The 18771-nt window shown below is 39.7% G+C and overlaps 1 long non-coding RNA gene across 1 annotated transcript; it reads left to right on the plus strand.

The window, feature by feature from the left end:
• The first annotated feature begins 16171 nt into the window (after positions 1-16171).
• LOC127117837 (uncharacterized) lies at positions 16172-17656 on the plus strand. Its single transcript, XR_007802043.1, has 2 exons — positions 16172-16563; positions 17382-17656. It is a non-coding gene; the product is annotated as an uncharacterized LOC127117837 (long non-coding RNA).
• Positions 17657-18771: the final 1115 nt, after the last annotated feature.

The following is an 18771-nucleotide window of genomic DNA, read 5'->3' on the forward strand; positions in this document are numbered from 1 at the left end:
AGAAAGAACCGGGTTGTAATTGATGCAACCCCTAGTCCCTACGAGTGGCACATTACGGAATCCTCCACAGCTCATAATGACGTTACGCACATCCATCCGGTAAGATTGCCACCTGATATCATAGGAGGTAAGAGACATAACCCTCTGAGTCCATTTATGCGTGCTCTGAGCATCCACAAAAGGTCCACTGACTGGCAGAAGAGACAAGAACCATCTGAGCAAAAGTGGGAGACAACACCTGATAGCCCCGCCCTTACCATGCCTACTGTGAATAGCATAGTAAGTGTCAGCTAATAGAGTAGGAACTGGGTTTCCTCCAATGAAAATACTGACTGCAGCATAGTCAACAAAATTTGGCATACTCGGAAACAAGACGATCCCATATATCATGACGGCCAACTGAGCATGAAAGGCTTCCCAACTCCCCTTCTCTGCTTCTTCTCTAGCTACTCTCAACAGAAACTTCAAAGGCAATCCAACAACATCCCCACTGGACTTCCAACTATCACTGACTTCCTTGATACCCAAGTGGAGAGCTCTGGCAACAACTCTGAAATCAACCTCCTTGGGCACATCCAAGAAAGGAACCTGATGCTGGATAGGAACACCCAACAGAATAGAGTACTCCTCGAGAGTAGGCGCCAACTGATAATCCTGGAAAGTGAAACAATGAAGCTCTGGGTCGTAGAACTGTAGAAGAGTCTGCAACGGCACCGGATCGACTACCATCTTCAACAGTGTCAGAATATCTCCATACTGATCAACAAACCCCTTCTGGTTACCACTGGTCATAAGGTTGCTCAACTCAATCAGAGACGTCAAAGGTTCACGGTGAAAGCTGTAGGAACAAGTCTTCCGCTTCAACTCTGGGACTGTTGCCATCTCTATCAGTGAACAAGCTCTGGAATGTACCTGAGAAATGATATGCATGCAGGGATTAGTTTTTCTCTTTTCTTTTTTTTTTGATTTGATTTTTTTTGATTTTTTTTTTCAATGCGTTTCTTTTGAAAAATAAATATGCTATGATGCACATGATGCAGACTGGACTGGCTGGTTGTGCAAACTCTGATACTAGGTCGAAGCTTCAGTCAAAATCGGAACATAAATCCCACTCAAGGTTAACTGAACACTGTTTGAACACAAAGTCACCATCAGAATCAAGTCACCAACAGAACCGAGTCACCAACGGTACCTGTAATAATGAATAACCCTTCCCCACTCACGGGTGTAGTCTAGGCCAGGGTAAAGCTTGAGAGAAACGCAGCATAAATAACCTTTCGCAGAATACTGTCATATACACACCCGAAGTATGTAACGACAGCATCCCACCAGGGTCTGAACTGCTCGTGATATCAATGTTCCGCTAAGTGGCGCCATACCACCCGCTTCCCATGAATCACTCTATTCCTAGATATCCTAGATTGCACTCATGGTCTGGGTATTGGACCTTTTACCTCAACTGACTCTTCCCCCCCACACAGAGAGAAACAAACAACCAGCCAGGTGAACAGATGAATAAATGCAAACATTAATGCAAACATAAATGCAAACAATAGACAATGAATGCAAACAGTAAATAATGAATGCAATAAATAAACACAGCACAAAGCAACCAAAACCCTAACCTAGAGAGCGCTAGGAGAGACTCGCTCAGGGAAGACGGACCAGCACAGGTCAACTTCTCTACATTCCCCAGCAGAGTCGCCAGCTGTCGCATCGCGCGAAAAACCGGCGGGAAAACAAGAACAACAGAGCCGCCACCGTGCGTTATTTATCCCAAAAGAGGGAAAGGAAACGCTCAGAGTAAACCTGGGAAAGAACATGGTCTCGCGACCAAAGAGAATGGGTTCGGGAGTCGGTTATGCGAAGGGAAGGTATTAGCACCCCTACGCATCCGTAGTACTCTACGGGATCCACGCACAAAAGGAAGGAAAATTGGTTGCTAACACTGCTCATAAACACACACACACTGGCTGAAAGAGACACAAGAAACTGACTGAAACTGAACTCGGCAGGATGTCGCATCCTGGGCCTACTTAGTCTATCGGGTATAGACATCAGAGTCCAAGTAGTTCGGACTGGGAAAACGACACATGCTCGCTAGGATATCGTATCCTATGCATACGTATCTTCTCGGACGAGAGAAGAATCAGAGCATTCGTAGCTCGGCTGACACGCACACAAACAAACACAAATAGGCAAACATGGAGCCCGACTGCCAATCACTGGACTTATGTCAGCATCCGAACCAAAACGCACTCAAGAAGGCAAACATGGAGCCTGAATGCCAATTGCTGGACTTACATCAGCATCCGAACCAAACACACGCACACTGGAACCCAAATGCCACTCGATGGACTTATATCAGCTTCCAAGCACACAACAACACAACAAGTTAATAGGGAGTCGGGGACTCAGCCTATAACTGTCAAACACACACAAACAGACAGACAGCAAATGCTAAGGAGTCACAGACTCGAGCCTAGCAAAGGTCAGACAACACACACAAAGGAAAGAAAAAGCGCCCGGAGAGATCAGCTCAATCTCCTGCCTACATACTTCATCTGGTATGAAGATCAGGGCGATGTAGTTCCCCTACGCAGGGATAAAGGTTCTAGCCTAACCAGATAACAGAGGGAGACACAACTAGGGAGACTACGACTCGAGCCTAGATGTTGTCATGCAAAATCAACCCTAAGTTAAGGTTTCTAGCTAAATGGCACAGGGGCCAACCTATCCTAAGTATGGCTCACACAGGGAGCAAGCCACACACACTTAACTTGCACAGGAAGCAAGCCAAGCAAAACCTAACTTGCACAGGAAGCAAGTCTAAACTAATCCTAACTTGCACAGGAAGCAAGTCAAACAATCCTATCTTGCACAGGAAGCAAGTCAAACTATCCTAACTTGCACAGGAAGCAAGTCAAACAATCCTAACAAGCACAGATAGCACACGCTATACACAAACAAGTGGCTCAAACAAGGGTTAGGTTTTAGTCAAGGGGTCATATCAACCTCAACAAACAAACCTCTGGAACTGGGTGAATGTGCTCTTAACCTTGCCATTGAGGGGCTAAGGTGAAGCAGATGAAAGGATGAAGTGAGGATGAGACCTCACAGCTCTTATCCCTGGTCTGGGAGAGCTCAAGACAAGAATGTGTGGGTTCAGAAAGTGGGAACCCTTCTACACATTTAGAATTGACTCAACTGTACAGTTGTACAAGATCTTGGGTTTGTATCTGCAATGCATCAACACAGTGGTGTGAGCAAGGCAGATGACACACTGAATAGTGGGGGATAGACTGCATATCCCTACCTTCCACCAATTGCCTCTTCACTTAGGAGGACTTTGACTCTATGCAAGGACAAAATTAAACAATCACAAACATTGCCTCTTAAGGAGGACTTCAGACAGTTGCCTGGCCAAGTAACAGGCCAGGTCTTCCAGACTACATGAAGTAAAAGAGACATACCTCAATGCAAATTGCTTATACAAGCAAAGCAAAGCAAAAAGTTCACAAGGAACTAAGCAACTAAAGCACCTGAAACAGTCAAGCAGATGTTAGTGTACAACTTCAAACAAAGCAAACAGAAACAGACACCAACAGTTAATTGGGGGCACATGGATGTGTAAGGCACAAGGCTTAAGGGCATGTGAGCCAAGCCACCTACAAAACAAAGAGGTTAGACAATGATACTTGAGCAAGCTCAATCAAATTAATTGGTCTCAATGGCCATTTGATGGTCAACCTGAAATCACAAACTCAAAGGTGAGTAACAGGACCACTAGGGCAAGCCTAGGGTCAAAAGTGAATGAGAAAGTCAAGACAGCAAGGGTTAAGCATCCAAAATCATGTTCAAACAATTAGGAAGCACAACCAATTGGATCCACATTCATATCAAACACTATCATCATTTCATGAACAGATTAGGTCAAAACATGGTATTCAGAAGCTCATAGAAGTCAACAGCAAGACTTAACTCAAAAGCAACCTTAAACATTTTCAAAAATCACCAAATAAATCATGAACAATCCTAACACATAGTATGGTAAGCATGTCAAATTTCATCCCATTTGGGCAAGTGGAAGACAGTCAATGAAAATCAGAAAGTCAAAGCCAATTTGAACATGCTCAAAGAAGTCAACCAAACATGCATCAACTTAGAAAAATCATAAGTCAAGAATGGTGTATGATAAATGAATGGGACTAAAGCCATGGCAAAGATGAGGATGTCTAGTTATCTCATGCAAAATTTCATGTCCATCCAATAAAGTATGAGAATTTCACAAATGAAATGGGAACAAGTGTCACACAAGGTCAACATTTGTCTAGGCAGGGAAGAAAAATCTCAAACAAATAGAAAATAGTTCAAATAAATCCAAGAAAATTCAAAAGTGGACTAGACATACAAGAGTAGGCTCATGCAAAATTTCAATCCATTTGGAGGTCAAGAAGCATGGCAATGAAAATCATGAAGTTGGTCATCAATGGTGTGACACAAATTGTCATACCCTAATTCAAAAAATCATATCTCACAAACCACAAATGATAAATTCACAAACTCTATACCAAAATCACCATGAGTGTGTCTAGTTTGAGCACAAAAAATTTGGGAGCCATTGGATACATTCTCATCATTTCACAAATGTTTTGGCAAAGTGTACAACATTTGGTCACATGTCACAAACCCTAAGGCCATTTAAAAACCACTCATCCAAAAATTCTGGAAAAATAATGATAAAAAAGTAGAGATTATGATGAACACAACAAAAAAAATCCATTCAAATGGATGAAAATTGAAGCTTTTATGATTTTTGTAAGAAGGCCATGAAATTAAATGAAATAATAAAACAAGGATGGCAATTTGGTAATATTTGTGTCCACTTATTTAAACACAGCCGTTTTGGCCCTTAGAATGGAATGTTTTGATTGGATGAGGGAACTTAAGCCATGCAGCACGTGGGAATGTGAAAAATTCTGGGAAAATACACATTGAAATCTAGGGTTCATGTTCATCCATCCCCAAATTCGAATTTCTCAATTTTCTCCCAAAAATGCCAATTGAGCATACCATTGTAATCATTAAACAACATACAACAACAATCCAAACCCTATTTTCATTAATTTGAACTGCACATCAAGAAATCAAAAGAAACATTTTCGAGCACCAAACCTTATCTCATCATATCTTCATGGACAAGCAATCATTTTCAAAAAGGAAAGCATCATGGTACTCAGCATTGAAAGGCCTATTCAAAACATGTGTCAATTTTAGAAATGGTGGAAGTTGAAAACTTACAAATTTGGAGGAGCAGTTGTGGAATTGAAGTGAAATAATTGTCCTTTAGAGTCCTAGATGATGAATGATGAGAGTTGTTTGACTTTGTGGATGCTTGGAGTGAAATTCAATGTTCAACCTCTTTGATGATGAACCAACAAGACAAGGTCAAGGTGTGGTTTTAGTGTTTGACAGCAAAATGAAAATGCATAGCAAGGGTGAGGTTTGAGTGGAGTGTAAATGCCAAGGCCAGGTTGGAAATGCAAGTGACTCAGGTTTTTTCGATTGCCAAGCAAGGTTGGATTATGCTGCTGCAGGGTTTTGAGAAGCAATTGCCAAAGCTTTCTTTTTTTTTTTTTTTGCTGCAGTGTTGTATGCTTGTTGGTTGCAGATGTTAGCAGGGCAAGGTTGGAAAATAAGTGAAGGTTGGTTGTGCAATTGTTTTGGATGACAGGAAAATACCAATGGCCAAATGAGTTAGGTTATTTTGAGGAATGGCCAAGGGTGTGTGTAGTTGGTCTTGGTGGAATTTGCTATCTTTGCCAAATGAGAGAATCAGCCTTTTTCAGTGCAGCAGCCAGGTAAGGGCATGTTTTGTAAAGATGCAAGTAAGCACAAGTTTTCTTCCTTTCCTGCTGCAGTATGGTGGCAGTTTTTTAGAAGAGAAATACCAAAGGGTTTGTGGTTTTGTGTGTAGGGTGGTTGTATTGGCAAGACAGTTTTTGAATTGGCAAAGCAAATAGTAAGGGTGTATGTTTTGGTTGGAAGAAATGAGTGAAAGTGTTGTGGTGTGCTGGTTGCTTTCAAAATGGTGACAGGATTGTGAAGGCAAGGCAAGAGCTATGCATGATTTTCTGCTGCAGGGTGTTGACTTTTGGGATCAATGAGTTTTTGACAGCTTTTCCAAAATGCAAGTGAGGTGAGTTTTGTTGGTTTTTCCTAGTCATGAAAACCAATCCAGTTCTGCCTGCAAGGTGTTTCTTGACAGCTCCAAACAGCAACAGCAAGGTGGTTCGAAGTTCTTTTGTTGGCTAGCAGGGTTCTTTAGCACAAAATGCAAAGCTCAGGTCTTTTCTTGTAAAATGCCAAATGAGGTCTGTTTTGATGTGAAGTCAAGCAAGGTTAAGTTATGTTTGGTTCATGGTGAGTCTTGCAAGTGGGAGAGGTTTTGGTCTGCTGTTTGTGACAGGAAAATGAGGGTGGAAGTTATGCCAATGCAGGGTTTGGTTCCTAGTGGTTTTTGACAGAAAATCCAAGTGAGCAAAGGTTTTTTTTTTGGAAAATAAGTGGGAGTTGTTTTTGTTATGCTGCTGTTGGTTAGGTTGGCTCATTTTTCACAAAGATCAAAAATGCCATGCTTTTCTTCTGCTGCAGGGTATGGTGACAGGATTGTGAAAGCAAGGCAAGGTTGAAAATGAATGCAGTCAGGAGGAGTCCTTTTCTGCTGCAAAACGTGCCTCCTTTGGATGGATCCCTTGGTGCTTTTTGTTTCTTGGTTTTGTTATGACAGGCAAAAATGACGGAAGTGGTGTTAAGCTAGCCTAGGTCACTGTGTTTGGACAGAAAAAAAAAGGAAATCAAATGGCAAGGTAGGTTCCTTGAAATCAGCATGTCTCCACCAATTGCCTTGGCCAAAGAAAAGGTTTTGTCCTACTGCCCTTGCTACTACTGTCATGACAGAAAAAAAATGGCCTGAATTCTGCTGCATAGTACATGGCATGGTATTGGTCATCTTTGAATTGCACAGCAAGGTGTGGTTTTGGGCTGCAGCAGCAGGTTTTTTTTGGTTTTGAGCAATTGCCAAAGTTTCCTTTTGCCTGCTGCAGTGTTGTGACAGAAAAATGCCAAGGGTTTTGGGCTTAGGTGCTTTTTTAGACCAAATGCAAAATGGCAAGCTTTTTTGTTGGAAAAGGCAAGTGAGGTTCAGCATGAGTGAATTGGTATGTTGCTACTGTCAATGCTATTGTCCTTGACAGCAACATTGTGGCTAAAAATCTGTCATGGACAGTACAAGTTATGGTTCATGAAGGTATGGGGACAACATGTACTCTTTCCTCAATCCAAGCAAACAAAGGATGGCTTTATGTACTGTTGGAGTATGGCTGCATAATGAGGCTTACTATGGCAGAAAAATTGCTGCATAATTGCTGTCCTTTTGAGGTACAAGGCAAGGCATGGACAAGTATGGTGCATTTGTACCTTTCTTGCAATTCAAGCAACCAAGCAAAGATTCACATGTGCTGCATAATTTGACTTTGCAAACACACTTAAAATGATATTTATGAGCTGTCCCAATTGGCCAAATGCTGAAAAAATGTTTGAGTCAAAAAGTCAACTCTTGGTCAAACTTACATTTAAATGAAAAAGGTCAAAATATGCCATTTTGATTGGTGAAGTTTTGGCTCATGAAATTTATATTTTTGGAAAGAGGGGATCAAATGTGACTTGTAGGAAAAAACCCCACCAAAATTGGTCAAACGGTTTGAGAGATATGGCCTTCTGAAGTTCAAGATTTTCTGAAATCGATTCGATCATAACTTGCCAACCACACATGGGAATTGAGAGTTCTAGGACTTTTTGGAAATGGGAGAACAAGATCTTCAACTTTCATGTTGGGCAAAAATTCATTTGAGGCTTGTATCATGATGTAAGTTTGAGGATCAAGACTTTCCATTTATGGCAGGTTTCAGTTACAGGCCCAGTTTCTGTTTTGGGAAATTCATGATCTGGCTTCAAATTCTTCCATGATGGTGTTTGGCATGATGTATGATGACTATTTGGACATGAATGAACTCTCACAAACCAAATCCAATCATCAAATCACTGATTAAACAGACAGTTGACCAACAGTTGACTTTTAGGGTTTCTGACCGATTGTGCATTGACTGATGACTTCCAAACCCTAATTCCTTGAGAACTTGACTTCAAATGATGTCTCAAGTTGTATGTACTCTTGATTATTGACCATGGTGCCCAAATTCCACAAGAATGACCACCATCCACTGCTTTGACTGACAGTTGACTTTTTTAGGGTTTTTGACTGTCTGTGTATGAACTGATGATTTCCAAGTCTTCAACCCTTGACCAAAATACTTCAAATAGACCTCCAAGCCATGTGAACTTGTTGGACAAACCCCAAGGCCTTGATTCAATGAGAAATTCTTTTGCTTGCTTGGTTGACTGATCAGGAGATTAGTTTGACCTAATTCTTGATTGCTTGCTCTTGAGGCAACTGTGAACAATGCAAATGCTATGCAATGGACCATGATATGCTATGACCTAATATGAAAATGTATGCATAATGATAGGTGCAAATTTGAGGTGCTACAACGAGTATTGAAAAAGGAGGGGTCAACACGGACAAATGTTAGGGATCAATACAAATAAGTATTGAAACGAGAGATCAACATGGACGAGTGTTAGAGATCAATACAGACGAGTATTGAGAAAAGAGGAACCAACACAAACGAGTGTTGGGGATCAATACAAACAAGTATTGAAAAAATGGGTATAAAGACCGACGAGTGTTGGAGATCAATAGAGACGAATATTGAGAAAAAAGGGATTAACACGGACGAGTGTTGGAGATAAAAATAGATGAGTATTGAAAATAGAGGGATCAACATGGACGAGTGTTGGAGATCAATACAGATGAGTGTTGAAAGAAGATAGAGGGATAGACACTAACGAGTGCTTAACTGGTTTTTTGGATTTGATAGATAAGGGTAGAAATCACCAAACAGGAGCTGGGATTAAAAAGGTTTTTGCCAATGGGGATTGGAATTTGCAAGAGGTTTTCCAGACAAGGTTCGGGTTTTGGCAGGAAATATCAATTGGGCACTTTGTTGTAGGCACGAAAACCTCAGGGTGTCCCACAGGCACAAAGGCAGGGATGATGTTTTCAAAACATGGCTACCCTTCCCGGGACTCACCAAACCTACACTGGGTATTTCAAATAAAAATAAAAAGGCAAAGTCTTAATAGAGACAATCCTTCTCGTGCAAAAGGCCACGAGGGGGAGACGTGATCTCGTGCACAAAGCAATAGAATAAAATCACGAAAGGAGATTTATCTCAATGAAATCATCCCCATGAAGGAGGCAAAAGGCTTACGACGGTTAAGCGAAAAGGAATGACTTGAAAAATTCTACCGAGGTTGCCAACCAGGAGTCCTTCAAGGGTAAAAAGGGTCATGTGTTTTATTATTTTGTGTAATGCCAATGGGGTGGGCTATGGAAAGGTGCCAACAAAAATGGGTTGTTGATAGTGCCAAGAGAGTTTTGGGCTTGCTTCTTTCTTATTAGAGATCTTCATGATATTATGGATGATATGCATGAATGGGATGATATGAATTATGCATGTTAGGTTGATGCAATGATATGAGGGTCTGTAGATGCCCCAAGCTTGGGTATGGTGTAATGAAGACTGAGAAAATTTTGCTTGGGTTTCAAGGCTTCTCATTTATAGAGTATGGCTAACATGACTTCCCGACATCCGTATACTGCTGGATACTGGTGGATATTGCTGGAGGAAGAATCTGACATGGACCTTCTGATGCCCCATGATGGATCTAAAAAGCCTTCACAGGAAGGGAGAGAACCTTCCTCTCTTTGGATAGTCTTTCCCTAGTCTGATGGATATCTGCATGGATTTCCCCATTCACAAGTTATGAAGCAACTTTATCATAGATTATCTCAATCTGGCTTGCCCCAGTGTCTTGGAACTGCATTCCTCGGATTAAACATCTTTGAGAGATGTACTTCTAGTGCTCTTGGGTTGGCCTGCCCCAGTACGAGTCTTGAAGTAACTATGCCTCTAGATGGATGGTCTTTGAGGGATTTATTGAATCTCGACGTAACTACCTCAAATTGATTGAATCTTGTAGAGATTTATCAACGCGATTGCTCCAGATATAATGGATCTTATAGTGGCTTGTCTTTCTACTCCATGAAGTCTTCAAACATTTTACCTTGACGTGATCAAAATAAGTGGCTTTCCCCTTCTCAACGGAGGTCTCGTGCATTTTGTTCTTTCTGAATCATCAAGTTTGCAATTCATGTACATTGTGGCAGATCCTTTGATGTCAAATGCTTACCCAGGAGTAAGACAAGTTCATTTGAGAAATGATAATGCTAGTGTCGTGTTTATGCTAGTTCTAAAATCCCATTATGTTCACTAGAACTATGACATATAGTGAATGAATCACTAATGATAATGTCATATCGATACCAACACAAATGATAAGCAAATCATTAAGGAATCAGTTTTAACACAATTTTACTGACTGTAGAACGCTTTCAAAATAAACCCTACTTCAATTAGGTCTTTTGAGGGTTGTAACGTGGCCTGGTTCACGGTTTCAGAAACAAGGGATTTAAGGCTCAAACCTATCCTAACCCACCCACTCTTCATGATGTTCTCCAGTTCTACGTTCATCTAGATCGACGCAAACGCTCATCTTCTGAAAGGGATTTTAAAGTAATGATTAATGAATCAACGAGGTTTTCGGAGTGGCAACCACCCTTCTCTTGGTTTGTAGCCACACAAATTGGTTCTTGCTGAGGATTTTATTTTGATTCGTCTTTGTTTTTTTTTTTCAATTTCATTACTTTTGCTGGATTGGTTCAAATTTTAAATCCATGGGGATGCCCTAATTTTTTCCTAAGTGACTTGTTCTCAAGTTTTCGACTTAGCGAGATTTCTTCATTTGATTTTGTTTTATGGAACAAATCGTGTGACATTTGTCCGATTTATTTGAAGGCGTTATGGCTACCTCGTGCCTCTATTGGTGAGGGACAATCGTTATGGATTTGGTTTCCGACCTCTTGTGATGGATAAGATATGGTTGATCCGCAGATGGGACACTCCTCTTTTGAAGTTTGAACGCCTGGTCAAACTAACTGGCGACTAGCCTGCCCTAGGTTAAGATTAAGGGTTTTATGTATAGAAAGAAACTCCTACTCCTTGGCTCGAAGGGGTTGACTAGGAATTATCTTCCTTATACCTCCGGTGTTTGGGATTTGAAACAATGCCTTACATCATCAGCAATGTTCTATTCAAAAGCATACATGCAATGATTTCGTGTTTCCAATTTCATCATCCTCCTTTTGATTTTTCTTATAACAAAAGTTAGATATTGACAAAATAAAGTATGAGTGAACACGAATGAATTCATGCAAAACATGGATATTCATATTAATGTCATTATTATCCAAAAACAAACGAGTTTATTACAAATGAATGTGACAAATGACAATCAAGAAAATTACACATGAACATGATTGAACAAACTAATGATTTCTAGAGTGATCAACCTTATTCCTCCCCACATGCTTAGGGTCTTGATCCTGGCAGAAGCTGATGGGATGGTCCCACATGTACAACTCCTTCTGATCTACCACTACTCTAGCTATGGTGCTACGGATGTGCTTGCCTGCATGGGGTTGTTTGGAGCAACTGGCATGAACGATATAATTTTTGAGTCGATCAAATCTTGGACCTTATGCTTCAGGTCTCTACAGTTCTCGACAGTATGCCCAGGTGCTCCAGAATGGAACTCTGCCTAGCATTGGCATCATAGCCTTGAGGGAGAGGTGTTAGGGGAGGTCCCAACTCTCTATATTGTACCAAAGAGTCTCGAAGAAAGTGAGAAAGTAATTGACTGTACGATAAAGGGATCGAATATATCCTTCTCCCTGGCTTCCTCAATTTCTGGTGCCCCTGCTGATAAGGATTCTATCATTACTGAGCGTAAGGCTATTGATACTGCATTGGTAGAGGACAAGTAGGAATATCATATGTTGGCTGCTGATATGGGTTAGGTGTTATTGCTGCCAGCTGATAGTATGGGATTTGGTAGGTCCGAGCTTCCCCTTTGGCTATCGTGGCAGCATTGGTCTCCCCTTCCTTCTTCTTTGGTAATTCGGACTTGGATTTCTTCGCTCCATTAACCACAGCTATTGTATCCTGGATTTTTCCGATCTTCAAGCAGTTCTCGATTCTATCTCCGGCAACCACTAGATCTGAAAAACCAGCAGAAGTACTTCCGATCAACTTCTCCAAGTAAGGCCCATGGAGGGAGCCCATGAACATGTCAACAAGCTCCTTTTCCAGAAGAGGAGGTGGACTCTAGCAGCCAACTCTCTCCATCGTTGGGTGTACTCTTTTAATGATTCATCCAATTTTTAAACAAGGCTTTAGAGAGGAGTATGATTTGACACCATATCTGAATTATACTGATAGTGCTTCAGGAAGGCTTCAGCGAGTTCCCTCCAAGTTCAGATATGCATGCACTTGAGCTGCATATACCAGTCAAGTGAAGCTCCAATGAGGTTGTCCTGAAAAAAGTGCATTAAGAGTTTTTCATCATCGGAATGAGCGGCTATCTTTCTGCAAAAATCTCGGATGTGGGTCTTCAGACAGGTGTCCCCTTTATATTTTTCAAAGTTTGGAACCTTGAACTTATGAGGAGTTTTCACGCTTGGCACTAGGCACATGTCGGCAGCATCTAACTCAAAGGTATCATGTCCTTGGAGAGCTTTCATCTATCCCTCCAGAACGTGAGATTTCATCTCCATCTCAACAATTGGTGATCCAAGGGCATCATAGAAGATATCATGATGATCATCAACTGGCAATCTTCTCAGGATAAGAGGGTTTACTGCAGGTACAATGTTTTGATTCGCCAGGCCTCATTTAGGAGGTGGATGAGCACCAATAGGGATATGCACTGGAGTATTCACCGGAGGTGGTACAAGAGGATTTTCAACAGCAGTCCTTAGAGCAGCTTGTCGGAGTTCTTCTTGGATCCTAGCCATAACTTCTTGACCTCTGGCCACAACTTGAATGGCTTCCATCAGTTGTCCCATCTGGGCGCGCACATTGGTCACCTCCTCTCTTAATGCAACCTGACTCTGCTCCAATTGATCCATGAGCAATCGTTGGTTGCTTCGAGTGTTATGGGAATGCCAGGAAGTCAGCTTGATTATGGATGATTCTTGACAGAAGGGCCAAGTGGTAAGTTTTATGGCTTTTGTCTGATGATATGCATAATGATGCATGCATATTATGTTTGAAGATTTTATGATGCATGAATGAACAAAATTCAGGCATATGGATTCAAAAGTTCGAGGTACGGATGAAGGATAACATTGATTTCTTTCCATACTAGGGATCTCGTCGGGTATGATCTAGGATTTTAGACAGGAACCCCAGAGTCATTGATTCATTTGACTGTTTCCCACTTACGGCAAACGTATTCCAGTCGACAACTCCATCAAATGAGTTTATTCTGGGTGATATCTTCGTACCGACCCTCGCGAGAAAAGCTTCTCGAGGACCCGCACTACGCGACCATCGACATTGGGTTCTAGACAAGGGTCTCAGAGTCATGGATTTCCTTGAATGTTTTCCGCTTACGGCAAAAGCATGTCAGTCGACAACTCCATCATGAAAATCTACTATGAGTGAGATCTTCGTACCGACCCTCGTGAGAAAAGCTTCTCGGGGACCCATACTACGTGACCATCAATATTAGTTGGCAAAAGGTTCAATGTTCTATGAAGGTCCTTAGAGTTATGAATCCTAATGAAAACATTGATCACTTACGTCAAAAGCTTGACGGTCGTCAATATCCTCAAAAGAATCTACTCTAAGCGAGATTCTCTTATCGATCCTTACAAGAAAAGCTTCTCGGTGGCCCATACTACTCAACCTCTCCTATCTCAAGTTTCCATTCTAGACTCAGGTAGAGAGTCTCTCCCACAAGGTTTCTTGCAATCAAGGTAGTATCCGTCAATACCATAACATAGGAACCACATAACAGATATCCAATGAAAATTTAAAGTAAAAGGAAATAAATAAAACAAGTAATGCAAAAGGATAACCACCCAAACACGCGAGGAAGCAACCTAGACTAGGCTTGACTTGCTTAGGGAGGGCTCCCCAGCAGAGTCACCAACTATCGTTATGTAAAAAATACAGAGTCGTCATCGGTTTTTATTTATTCCAAAGGAAAGAGAAAATATCGAGAAAACCCCAAAAGAATGGTCGTCACAACCACGAACAGGTTTGGAAGTCGATTATGCAAGGGAAAGGTATTAGCACCCCTCACATCCATGGTACTCCATGGGAACCATCTAAGATGTCTACGCTTAAATGTGTGTTGGTATCTTAGTGTTTACTTGCCAAAGTTTTAAAGAGTGGAGATGGATATTTAATTAGTGTGCTCGCCAAGGATTTGGGTCCCCATGCCTACGTATACTCACTTGTTGAAATGAGAAATCAGAGCCCCGTAGTTTGTGGGTACAAAATGTTTGTTTATTTTGTTGATTTAGGTCTTAGAAGTGATGCCTGAAGGCTCAAACAAAAGGTTTGATGAGTTGACGTTGTTTTTATGTCTTTGAAAGGATAATGTTCTTGACTTCGGATTGCACTAAAGACTATGGGTAAAGGTGAGTATTTCGAACTACCAAGCCAAGCGTCTTGTGTTCAAAATACTCAGAACGAGTGTAGGAAATCTCCATTCTCATCCCTTCTCTACCACTTAAGGCTTTTGGCATACAATCCTAATCATATTTTATTATGTTTTTGAATTTGGTTTGAGAAAATACCGCTTGACGTTGTACCAAGGGTTTGTTTATTGATATTTTATGAAATGGTGAGAGATTGAGGAAGAGATGGGAAAGAATGGATGAAGTGGATGAAATACTTGACGTTGGATCAAGCACTGTGATTTTATTTGGAAAACAACTGGATATTGGATCAAGTATCTTTTGTTTCTTTTGAAAAGTTTTGTTTTATCTCTTGTTTTTTTTTATCTTTTTAGTTAGCATGCATGATGAAATACTAAAAGAAATAAACCTAGACTATTACATGTTTATGGGATGGGGAGACATTTGATCCACAATGGGAGGATGTAAGCAATTAAACCATAAAGGAGAAATGGAAAGAAAATACAAGTTACAAACTATGTATCATGCCTAAACATACAAGTGGCATGACACTTCATACAATTCAAGGCTATTGGATGAGAATGAATTAGAGGCATGGCTCGTTAGGAGTATGCTTGAATATCAAAGTCACATGTGGGAACACAAAGCAACAAACGGGGTTAGCATGAGATCAAGTCAAATGAGAATGATGCAACAAATGTAAGCTCATTCAATGGTTTAAATCAATTCAAATTGTAATGGATTAATCGATGAAAAACAATCTAAGATCTATCATGTAATCATGGCAAATGAACTAGGTACACAAGACATTCATCATCTAAATTGAAATGGAATTTTCAATTTATCAATATGATCACAAACCAAATGAATCGATCAAAAGTCAATTAAAAATGACTATTAATTCTAAAGATGAAAATCTAACTAAACATGAATTAAGATCAAAATTAATCAAATGGGAAATTCACAATCCAAATTCAAGAATTGAATCTAACCTACATGATCATGAACAATCATTATACAATATTCCAATTGAATAAAAATTCAATCTAAATTCTAATCATGGTAAAATCAACCATTAACCTTGTTAATCGACACAAAAATCCACAAAAAGAATTATCAAAATCTAATGACTAATATTCTAATCATGGCAAGGTTAATCAATTATGAATAAAATCTAGAAAATTAAGAACTAAATCTAATCTAAAAAAATGATTAAACCTAATTTCTAAATCCTAATTAACTATTTGATTCTAACTATGGATTAAACTAATTAATCAAAAAAAATGCTAATTCCTAATATCTAAAATCAAGAACTAACCTAAATCACAATTAGATCAACCATTCAACACCAAGATTAGTCACAAAAACTAGGAATTATAACTAAGTAATTAAGAATTAATCATGGATTAAATGGAGTTAAGAAAATAAATTATGAACATGGGTTAGGGGTAAGATCCATGATGGAGGGGTGTGAATTGGGAATAAAATACTTGTTAGTTCACTTGGGCCAAGGGCCTAAGTCTTGACCAAAGGGACCCAAGAACCGACTTCATGAACGAATTCCATAACGTAGCTTCAAACTCACCCCGGATTGAGCACTCATGAGAACTCACGGATTGAATGAAGTTGCTCGCGTCAACCTTGCATCATTGTCGTCAACGCGTCATCGACGAGGAATGAGGATCAGCTTCAATCGGTAACGTGTAGTCGATGAGGAGTGAGGATCAGCTTCAATTGGTAACGCGTAGTTGACGAAGAGTGAAGAATAGTTTCGATTGGAAATGCATGGTCGACGAGGAGTGAGGATTAGCTTTGATTGGATTCCTCTCCAGGTAACGTGTTTGACCTTTGATTTCTCTCCTTTGCTACGAACTCTGTTCTAAACTTCTTCTTTCATTATGGTATACATCTCCTCAACCTCTTTTGATCTCTCCTTCTGTTTCCGTTTTTCTTCTCTGTTTGCTGTCTTTTTATGTTGCAATTTCTTCTCTGCCATACCTCTTCTTATTAAATTCTATTTATGTTTTCTGTTGGAATTGTTGTGGTCTTTCTTAGTGGTTGATAAGGGTTGTTATCAGGAGCGTTAGAGCAAATTATGTTACAAGTGGTTAGAGGTTGTTGAGGAGTTTATTGGAGGTTGTGGATTCGGTTGAAGGGTGTTTTTTTGAGGGAGATAGAGGTTCTGTATTGGAGCAGATTGAAGGTTGAGTGTGTTAGAAGTGTATTCTGGATCGAAGTCAGGTTGGTTATGTGGAGGAATGAGGGTTTTGTATAAGTTTCTTGAAGTTGGAGAATTCTGCAGGTTTTTTAGTTTGGGATTATTGAAGATTGGAAGAGGGATAATAATATGTTCAGTTCAGGGAAGTTTGTTATAGGTTGGTTGAGAGTTGAGGGAAGGTTTTGGGAGAAGTCGTTTCAGGTGGTTAGCTTGGTTATTCTGTTATATATTTTGTTGGAAATCAGTTACATGGGTTTAAGAGTTTTTGAATCGGTTGGGAATTCAGTTACGGTTTAGTTTTTGCATTCTATTATGGTTATCTTGATTCTTTTGACATGTTTTAGATTGGTGGTGTTAGTATTATTTTCTATGTATGTTATCAAATGACTCCTATTGTGAAATGTTTGCTTTGGTTTTAATGATTTTGTGCAGGGCTGAATCGACTGGTTTTCTATTGTGGAAAGATGTTCTCTTGGACAATGCTTCAAATGGATTCGAGCTTGCTTATGGACTTGGTGAAATGGAGTCCATGATGTTATCATGGAGCTATTGTGATATTGTAATTGGATTGGATTTTATTGAATGTAGACTTGGATCATATTGGAAAATTGTGGTTGTTGTAACATGAATCAGTGATTTTGGAAATGTAATGTAATTTGGAATTGAAATTGTATAAGATAGTTGTATGAAATTATTGAATTTCAGAATTGTAATTGTAATGGTTTAAATTGGGATTGAAATTGAAAATGTAATTGCAATGTGGTTTGAAATTTATAGGTGTATGGCTTAGAATGAAAATGGTTTAAAAAGGTTTAGAATAAAAATGGTTTGAAAAGTTTAAGAATGAAAATGGTTCGATTAAGAATAAAAATGGTTCATGGTTTGAAAAATGACTTATAAATGAACACGAATTATGACTTGGGAAATGATTTGGTTTATCATGGACATGAATGTGAAATGGTCAAATTGGTTTGTAAATGAAGAAATCCAACTAGAAACCAATACACATGACTTTGCATAGTGAATCAAGATCCATGGAATAAGATTAGGTTTTAGGATGGTCAACAGTTGGCCAAAGGTCAACTTCGATAAAAATGTGTATTTTCTTATGGACAATGGATGTAAACCATAATGCCTCTAAACCAAAGAGCTTATGCCATGATACGAATCAAGCCAGATGAACATCAATAAATGCCATGGACATGTGAAGCTTGAATGAACCCACTAATGATGGTGCCACAACCAACAACCAGAGTTTTAGGAATTTGAATGATTATGATTATACTTGCAATCCAAACTCCCTGAATTAGGGTTTCCATTATGCCTCATGATGCATACCTTCCAGATGGAAAGTTCCAATACAAACATGACCATCACATGAACCCTAGCTTGGGGACTCAACCTTCCTTCCCTGTCTTGTGTGATTAAGGCCCTTGAATCCATGACTTTGGGCTTTTCAAATGCAAGTGGAATGCACTATGATACTATGGATATGTAGATGAGATGAATGCTTATCAGGATATACAAATGATTATGGTTAGTGACCTAGATGATTATTGTGAAGGGTAAGGTGAATTTTAGGGTATGACAAATAGTATCTCACCCCACATTAATTATTTTAGGTAGCTCAACTCAGAAGGAGAAAAAAAGGAAAGATATCTCGGTGACTTGGAAGTCAGAAGTTGTTTATGTTTCCATTGTATTATTTTATATCTGTAGTAATATCCTTGTATTGGATGTCTTTACCATATATTTGGACGTCATTTAGACGATTTTGATTGTACTAAGTACCCGTTTAAAATTTCATATAATATGTTTCTAG

Source organism: Lathyrus oleraceus, chromosome 2, assembly GCF_024323335.1.
Source record: "Lathyrus oleraceus cultivar Zhongwan6 chromosome 2, CAAS_Psat_ZW6_1.0, whole genome shotgun sequence".
In the NCBI taxonomy this organism is placed as follows: Eukaryota; Viridiplantae; Streptophyta; class Magnoliopsida; order Fabales; family Fabaceae; genus Lathyrus; species Lathyrus oleraceus.